The sequence below is a fragment of the Pristiophorus japonicus genome, chromosome 17 (genome assembly GCF_044704955.1).
Source record: "Pristiophorus japonicus isolate sPriJap1 chromosome 17, sPriJap1.hap1, whole genome shotgun sequence".
Lineage (NCBI taxonomy): Eukaryota > Metazoa > Chordata > Chondrichthyes > Pristiophoridae > Pristiophorus > Pristiophorus japonicus.
In genome coordinates, this window is record NC_091993.1 from 12404764 (window position 1) to 12415018 (window position 10255).

General features: G+C 43.8%; 1 protein-coding gene across 1 annotated transcript in view; it reads right to left on the reverse strand.

Annotated features, from left to right (window-relative positions):
• LOC139228122 (SHC-transforming protein 1-like) overlaps positions 1-9838 on the reverse strand; it is a 127764-nt gene extending 117926 nt beyond the window's left edge. Inside the window, exon 1 of the mRNA XM_070859312.1 lies at positions 9799-9838. The gene's annotated coding sequence lies outside the window, so the exon portion shown is untranslated. The remainder of the gene's footprint in view (positions 1-9798) is intronic.
• Positions 9839-10255: the final 417 nt, after the last annotated feature.

Here is a 10255-nt window from a genome sequence, read left to right on the forward strand (position 1 = left end):
CTCCCTCTAATACAGCTCATCATCGCTGGCATTGTCCCGATATTTTTCCAGCTTCATGACCTTGGAGAGATCGTCACCACATCCTCTGTCCCAACAGCTCACACAGGCCTTTAATGTTTCTCAATCAAACCTCAGAGTGAGGAAAGCTGACAGCTGTTCCACTTTGGACTCAACTTGCCCTCCATTGGCACAGGCTGCGGAACTCATAAAATAACTTTTTAAAAGAGATGTATCAGGAAGGATAGAAAACCCATACATCAAATCTGTCCACGTGCTGCAACTTTCTACTCACTGTGATTTCTCTTTTTGCTTTTCTTTATATTCAGCAATGGGAGTCAACACACAGGACCACAAGCTGTGCCAGAGCAGAGGTGGCAGTAGAGCTGACACACTCAACAACGCTCAGAGGGAGAAGTGACTGAGTGTTAGGAAAGAAAACACCTCAAAATGAAACTCAAGGAGGTGCCCACACACACCCCACACACACTCACACACACACTCACACCCCCCACAGACACACACCATAAATACACACCCCACACACACTCACACCCCCCACACACACCCCACACACTCACACCATAAACACACACCCCACACACACTCACACCCCCCACACACACTCCACACACTCACACCATAAACACACACCCCACACACACTCACACCCCCCACACACACTCACACCCTCCACACACACCCCACACACTCACACCCCCCACAGACACACACCATAAACACACACACCCCACACACACACACTCACACCCCCCACACACTCACACCCCCCACAGACACACACTACACACACACACACACACATCACACACACTACACACACACACCCCACACACACTCACACCATAAACACACACACTACACACACACACACACCAGACACACTACACACACTCACACCCCCCACACACACACCCCACACACACTCACACCCCCCACAGACACACACCATAAACACACACACTACACACACACACACCACATACACACTGACACACTACACACACTACACACACCCCCCCCACACACACCATACACACACACACACACACATACACACACACACACCATACACACACACACACACCACACACACACTACACACAGACACCCCACACACACACATAGACACACATACACACCCCCACACACATTCACACCCCCCCCACACACACACCATACACACACACACACTACACACACACACCCCACATACACTCACACCCCCCCCACACACACACTACACACAGACACCCCCCCCCCACACACACAGACACACATACACACCCCCCACACACATTCACACCCCCCACACACACACCATACACACACAATCATACACACATACACACATCATACACACACACTACATACACACACTACACATACCCCACACACACATACACTACACACACACACTACACACAGACACTACACACAGACACCCCACAGACACACATACACAACCCCCACACACATTCACACCCCCCACACTTACACACACACACCCAGACACACATACAGACACACACACACCACACACACACGTGTGTGTGCTCACAGTATATTCCCGTCTGAGGTTTTCTGGTGTAAGGGTCAGTTCCCAACAGGTCATGAGTTGGATTCTGGGCTCCTTTTTTCCCTGTGACATTCTTTTGACAATTGCAAGGCATCAATTCGGTTTTCTGCAAACGATGTGAGATTAACTGTAATGCGAAGCTGCAGCAATATAAAGAGAAGCAGATTTGACCCCGCATGTGGGAGACAGTGCCACAAACTCAAACGTTTGCAGTTTCAATTGCTGATTTTTTGACCAGTGGATCACAGGTCTGCACAAAAATACTCGCTTCTGCTCCGGTCAGTTTCGGCTCGTCTTCTGGTACGAGAAACTTAACAGCTTGGAGGCTTTTCAAAAAGAAATGCTCATTACTTCTACTTTTGTGGACCAAATCCCAGTGATTGCTATTAGATCCATACAAATAATTAACCCATAATTAACACCTTATGTGGCTGAAGTCTAAGGCAGGGAAGGAGCATTAAATCCCAAGAACAGCCATGGGCACGAAAAGCCCATTCAGCCCATCAGCTGTGGTTCAGTGGGCAGCTATCACGTCTCTGAGTCAGAAGGTTGTTGTAATGTCTGTAAGCTTGTAATGTTTGTAGCTCCACACTGTGGATGTGGACGTATTGTGTACTGCAACTGCAGAGTTAATAATAAACAGAACCAGGCAGATTCTGGAGGCTTCCAAGAGAGAGCTGCCTGCCATGTTGGAAGCTGTGTGTGCTTGTGCGCTGTGAAGATATCACATATGGCGATGAGATGGGATTTTTCGGATGATTTAAAGCTTAAATTTTGTTGGGGAAGGATTCAGCCAGCCGACAGAGAGACTTTGGAAGTTTCTGTCTTTGGAACAAAGCTACAAAATCCCAGGTAAAATACAGCACACGGTGTGAACAGCTAGAGATTAAAATGGCAGGTGTAATTGGACATTTGGGGGAATATAGACACGACCGGGAACGTTTTAAAGTATATGTGGATCGGCTAGAAATGTATTTCACTGCAAATAACATAATCGAAGTTCCAGACAATGCAGTCCAGAACCGGGCTGTGTTGGAACATAAGAAAGCGATCTTCTTATCGGAGGCAGGTCTGGTATTGTACGAAACCCTTGTAAATCTGCTTGTACCTGACGAGCCCCGAAAGGACACAACGCTTAAAGAGATTTTAACGAAACTAGAGCAGCACTATAACCCCAAACCGTTAGAAATTTCTGAAAGCTATCGTTTCAGGATTCGGAATCAAAAGGCTGATGAAAGTATCAGTGATTACATCGTAGCATTAAAAAAGCTATCGATGCACTGTAATTTTGGAAACTTTCAAAACCGAGCGTTTTGTTTGTGGGGTGAAAAATGATGCGATCAGAAGGAAGTTATTGACGACGGATGACTTGATTTTTGAGATTGCTTGTCAGACAGCGAGGTCGATGGGCATGGCCGAACAATATTCCTGAGAATTAAATAATAATTACAGTCATCAGTCAACCGAGGTAAATCACCTGCAGGTTCAAAGTAAAAGACGGTGGGGGTCTAAAGTCTCAGAAACTGGAAATTCTAACAGAGCGTTGAAGTCGTGCTATAGGTGCCTGGGACAACACATTGCTCAAAGTTGTCCATACGTGAAGGCAGAGTGTTTCTTCTGCAGAAAGACTGGGTATCTTGGGAAGGCATGCCGACTGAAGGGTAAACTAGCTTTTAAAGCCATAAGTCCAGCGTTCAAAGCTATGAGTAGAAATCCCAAGAGACTACATAGCATGGAAGAACAACAACAGGACGAGGAGATGTTAGAGTTACACGTCATCAGGAGCACGAGGTTAATGGACGGCGATTCGGAAAGCATCAAAATGCACATAGATGTTGCGGGATTCAAGATACCAATGGAAATTGACAAGGGTGCATCCAGCAGTGTAGTACCGGAGTCGCTGTACCTCAACAAATTGCGTGATTTCCAACTGGAGAAATCCAAGATAGAGCTGCGAGGCTACTCGGGAGAGAAAATTCCTGTGGTAGGTCGTATCACCGTACCGGTGAAATATAAAGATCAATTTCAGAACTTGCCTCTAATAGTAGTGAAAGGAGACAAATCTGCCTTACTAGGAAGAAATTGGTTGAGCTCACTGAAGCTGACCAAAGTCCCCAGTTCCAACATTAGCTGCAGTCCGAATGCAGAGATGGGCTTTGATTTTGTCAGCATATACATATGAAATTGAATACAGATGATCAGCTAATCACAGTAATGCTGATGCAATGTCTAGATTGAGATTTTCTGTGTGCAAGCGAGATTTTCATCAACGGATGAGGCTATCAAGAAGCATCTGAAGGTGTTCTGCGAAACGGGCAGTCCGATCCAAGGCTTCAAGGCGAGTGTCAGGGTACAGAAGAACGCTAGATCAGTTTACTACAAGCCATGTTCCGTACCATATGCACTCAAGGAGAAAGTTGAGCAAGAACTCAAAAGACTAGAGATTGAGAACATTATTTGTAAGATAGATCGATGTAATTGGGCTACACCCATTGTTGTTGTACCTAAGTCCGATGGTAAGGTAAGATTGTGTGGTGATTATAAAGTAACCGTAAACCAGGTTCTAGAGGGTAATGTCCCCAATACATTACCGAATATAGAAGATTTGTTCACAACACTGACAGGTGGTTAGATCTTCTCAAAACTCGATCTTACGAATGCCTACTTACAGCTTGAACTAGATGAGGAGTCCAAGTCATAGAAACATAGAAACATAGAAAATAGGTGCAGGAGTAGGCCATTCGGCCCTTTGAGCCTGCACCGCCATTCAATGAGTTCATGGCTGAACATGCAACTTCAGTACCCCATTCCTGCTTTCTCGCCATACCCCTTGATTCTCCTAGTAGTAAGGACTACATCTAACTCCTTTTTGAATATATTTAGTGAATTGGCCTCAACAACTTTCTGTGGTAGAGAATTCCACAGGTTCACCACTCTCTGGGTGAAGAAGTTTCTCCTCATCTCGGTCCTAAATGGCTTACCCCTTATCCTTAGACTGTGACCCCTGGTTCTGGACTTCCCCAACATTGGGAACATTCTTCCTGCATCTAACCTGTCTAAACCCGTCAGAATTTTAAACATTTCTATAAGATCCCCTCTCATTCTTCTGAACTCCAGTGAATACAAGCCCAGTTGATCCAGTCTTTCTTCATATGTCAGTCCCGCCATCCCGGGAATCAGTCTGGTGAATCTTTGCTGCACTCCCTCAATAGCAAGAATGTCCTTCCTCAAGTTAGGAGACCAAAACTGTACACAATATTCCAGGTGTGGCCTCACCAAGGCCCTGTACAACTGCAGCAACACTTCCTTGCCCCTGTACACAAATCCCCTCGCTATGAAGGCCAACATGCCATTTGCTTTCTTAACCGCCTGCTGTACCTGCATGCCAACCTTCAATGACTGATGTACCATGATACCCAGGTCTCGTTGCACCTCCCCTTTTCCTAATCTGTCACCATTCAGATAATAGTCTGTCTCTGTTTTTACCACCAAAGTGGATAACCTCACATTTATCCACATTATACTTCATCTGCCATGCATTTGCCCACTCACCTAACCTATCCAAGTCATTCTGCAGCCTCATAGCATCCTCCTCGCAGCTCACACTGCCACCCAACTTAGTGTCATCCGCAAATTTGGAGATACTACATTTAATCCCCTCATCCAAATCATTAATGTACAATGTAAACAGCTGGGGCCCCAGCACAGAACCTAAGTCATGTTTGACTATAAATACTCATCTAGGCCTATATCAATTTAATAGGCTACCGTTTGGAGTGTCTTCCGCCCCTGCCATATTCCAAGGAGTGATGAACCAGATTTTGCAAGGTATCGAAGGGGTAGTATGTTATTTGGATGACATACTAATTTCAGCACCAAATAGGCAAATTCATAACATATTGAATGAAGTCCTCAAATGGCTAGAGAAGCACAGAGTACGAGTGTCTGCTCGTAAGTGTGAGTTATTTAAAAACTCAGTGGAGTACTTAGGGTACAGAGTAGACAAAGATGGTTTACATCCAACCATGGTAAAATTGGATGCAATTAGAAATGCACCCACTCCCAGGAATGTCACTGAACTTCATTCATTCTTGGGTCTTTTGAACTATTATGGAAGTTCCTACCAAATTTGGCTACAGTATTACATCCACTGAATGAACTTTTGAAAAAACAGTTCCATTGGAAGTGGTCAAAAGAATGCGATACAGCATTCAAGGAGTGTAAAAGCAAATTGGTAGAGAGCACCATGTTAGTTCACTATGACATATCTAAGGAGATTAAGCTAGCATGTGCTGCCTCTCCATATGGAGTTAGGGCAGTGATCTCTCATGTATCACGTAGTGGGGAGGGGAGACCAATTGCTTTTGCTTCATGCACTCTCAGTGCCAGTGAGAGTAATTATGCGCAAATTGAAAGGGAAGCTTTGGCATTAATTTTTGGGGTCAAGAAGTTTCACAAATACTTGTATGGTCGTAAGTTTACCATCGTTACGGACCATAAGCCCCTGACAGCAATCCTCCATCCAAAGTCCCCAGTTCCAACATTAGCTGCAGCCCGAATGCAGAGATGGGCTTTGATTTTGTCAGCATATACATATGATATTCAATACAGACGATCAGCTGATCACAGTAATGCTGATACAATGTCTAGATTGCCTTCCCCATCACAAGTTACACCAGATAGGGAAGAAGTGTTTTTATCTTTCATACGTTGATGAACTGCCAGTCACAGCTGAAGAGATTGGTAGAGCAACCAAACATGACCCAGTGATGTCAAAGGTGTATGATTATATTGCAAATGGATGGCCAAACCAGGTAACAGACAAAGATACACATCCATTCTTAATTCGTAGGAATGAATTATCAGTCGACAAAGATTGTATCATGAGGGGTGCAAGAGTGGTTATACCAAATAAATTCAGGTCCAAATTATTAGGAGACCTCCATGACCAGCACCTGGGAATGTGCTTGACCAAGAGTTTTGCACGCAGTTATTTATGGTGGCCAGGTCTTGATAAAGATATGGAGTACATTGTGAGTCAGTGTACGACATGTCAATCGGTAAGCAAGCAATCACCACCAGTACCATTACAGCCATGGAAATGGCCTCCCAGGGTGTGGTAAAGGCTACATATTGATTTTGCTGAGTTAGAAGGACAACAATTGTTCATTGTGATTGATAGCCATTCGAAGTGGGTTGAGGTGTTTCCAATGTGGAAAATAACAACAAGTAAAACATTGGACATTCTGCAAAAATTATTTTCTTCATTTGGCCTCCCTGAAGAGATTGTTTCGGATAATGGACCATAATTTCATTCAGAAGAACTTGCACAATTCACAAGCAAAAATGGTGTGAAACATACCAAGGTTCCACCATAGCACCCTGCTTCGAATGGTGCAGCAGAGCGCACTGTACAAATTGTAAAATGTGCCCTCATAAAATAAATGTTAGATCCAAATCCAAGGAAATGACAGTTATCATTGGATCACAAATTGGCTAATATTTTGATTACATATCGAAATACTCCTCATACAACTATTGATAGAACACCAGCAGAGTTGTTTCTCAAACGACAGCCATGAACCAGATTCTCGTTGTTAAAATTAAATTTGGCACAGTCCATAGAAGAGACACAATTAAGACAGAAAGCGAATCATGATAGAGGTAGAGTAAAAGAGAGAAGTGTGAAATTAAACCAGAAGGTGAGAGTGAAGAACCATCACCATAAATGGTTAAAGTGGTTACCAGGAAGAGTGGTGAAGATATGTGGTCCTCGTACATATTTGGTAAAGATGTTTGATAATGGACAGATTAGGTTTGTTCATATTGATCATATTTTACCGACAGAATGGAAGGAGTTGAAGGTGGGAATGATTCAATTATTTCTGACTCATCAGATAGTTTTGATACACCAGTAGCAAATCCTAAATCCAATGTACTGGAAACAAATCCAGGAGAGAATCAGAATGAAAGTCTGAGACCAAGTCAGGAAAACAAAGAGCCTGAAGTTAGAGTGAGTTCAAATGAAAATCAAGGAAATTCCGTGGAGGAAAACGTTCCTCAGGATGAGCCGTGAATGAGTGTGAAATCGACACCAGGTTTGGAAGGTTCTGTTCGAGAGTGAAGGTATCCTCTTCGAAACAGAAAACAAGTGGTAAAGTTATATTTGTGAATATGGGAAAAAAATAAGTTTATATCCTGTGTTATGTATAAACATGAAAGTTATGGATGATGTTTGTTATAATAACTTCTTCATTAAGGAAGGAGAAGTGTAATGTCTGTAAGCTTGTAATGTTTGTAGCTCCACACTGTGGATGTGGACGTATTGTGTACTGCAACTGCAGAGTTAATAATAAACAGAACCAGGCAGATTCCGGAGGCTTCCGAGAGAGAGCTGCCTGCCATGTTGGAAGCTGTGTGTGCTTATGCTCTGTGAAGATATCATAGTTGTGGGTTCGAGTCCCACTCCAGGGACTTGAGCAAAAAAATCTAGGCTGACACTCCAGTGCAGTGCTGAGGGAGTGCTGCACTGTCTGAGGTGCCGTCTTTCGGATGAGATGTTAAACCGAGGTCCCGTCTGCTCTCTCAGGTGGACGTAAAAGATCCCATGGCACTATTTCGAAGAAAAGCAGGGGACTTATCCCCGGTGTCTTGGCCAATATTTATCCCTCAATCAACAAAACAAAAACAGATTATCTGGTCATTATCACATTGCTGTTTGTGGGAGTTTGCTGTGTGCAAGTTGGCTGCCATGTTTCCCACATTACAACAGTGACTACACTGGCTGTAAAGCGCTTTGAGACGTCCGGTGGTCATGAAAGGCGCTATATAAATGCAAGTCTTTCTTTATAGCATATCCCTCAGGTATTCCAACTCTTCCAGCCTGGCACTTTGAACTCCCCTAATACTTTTGTCTCTTACCTTACCTGGAAAATTATACCAAACATTTAGCAACTTGTAAGTAAAGAATTTACTTTTCACCAATTTAAATTTAAGTCCTCTACTAGGCTGCCCTACTTTGAAGAGATATTCTCATTTGACTTTATCTCTACGGCACCCACAGCTTCTAACGGGCAGCACTGGTGTGGACGCAGTTTGCCCGCTATAAGTGGTGAAAGTTGTAACAAGTGGCGGTAGTCAGCCGTGCAACTTTGTGAGACTGTAGCGCTGACATTTTATCCAACCGAAGTGACACAGCGAGAGCGGAACGTGAGAGACGGAGGAAAACAAACTCTGAGAGGGCTGCTGACACGATGGGCCGAAATGGCCTCCTTCTGCGCTGTAAATTTCTATGTTTCTATGACAAAGTATGCCCGGAATAGTCAGCATGTTGAATACGATATAAGCGGCACCTTTGTAATGGTCTCCTGTGGTCATGGCAGATGGCTGGCGCTATTTGCCTGATGTAGGTGGCTGCTCACGGTCAGTATAAGTGAGAGGAGCCACACCATTTATTTTATTGATCTGAATGTGACCGCCCTATTCTCAGGAGGAGATTTTACAAGTTCAGGCTGCTGCAATGGAGCTCGCTGAGCTGAGTTCTAAGTTCCTGGTGTACTGTGTCAGCATGTGAAGCTCCCGCCAGCACTGTGAGTTTTTAACATCTACTGTCTCCTCTCGAGACTGTGGAGCTGGAGATTCCTCGCCGCTCCTCCCCTTTACACTTGGGATCGTTCTTGCACTATATGTTTGTCCTTTTTGCAGCAACAGTGACCGCAACTGAACGCAACACTGCCGATGGCTTCCCAAGGCCGTCACAACATCTGTTGACATGTGCTGTACAGTTCCAGTTACACGTGCACCATTCTGTTAACTTTGTCACATTCAACGCACATTGAAAGTGACGCGTCTATTATTACTTTAAGGTCCCTTTCTAAATCTCTCTGTGCTAATCGTATTCCATTCATTGTATTCGCTGTGGCATGCTGACCAACGCTACAAACACATGGCAATTGCATTCACACACACTGCTGCATAACAAAAATAAGCAGGCAACACTTTGCACAAAAAAAAACAAAGCGTAGCAGAAGTAGAAATCTTTCAGCGACGAGAGCCAAGATGGAAGAATATCCAAAAGCTGTGATAATATACTGGATTTCTGCATACAGAAAGATGCCTTCCTTCTACTGCACGACCGTGTGGATAAATATCGCACAATTCTTTCAAATCAAATTCAAACATGACATTGGTGGCTTACTCACTTCACAAATAGCAGTTCCACCGTCAGGAGAATAAGGTGATGTTAGTCCGTGCTGGATGTTCGTTAAAGCCCAGTCTCAGATATTTACTTTTATCACATTCAAAAGGAAAATAACTAAGCAAATGATAAGCCACATTTTATCAGCAGCAAGACAGCTGCAGGCAGTATACCGTGACGGATCAGGAAACCGTGTGGAACTGCTATTTTTGCGAAATAAGACACATTGAGCTGTACTAAAAGCACAGGAAATAATTTGTAAGTTCCTTCTGAGACCCTGCAAACTCTAAAAAAAATACAGATTTTGCCAAAATAAATCTAGTGTAATGCACACATAGTGTAAAAATATATATGTATCAGGCATTAACATCAGCTGGAAGGTCCTTGTTTATCAAATGTGTTTTGCAAACTGTTCACATGCTACAGCTGGGAAAACACGTCGGCTGTGAGAAATACGCATG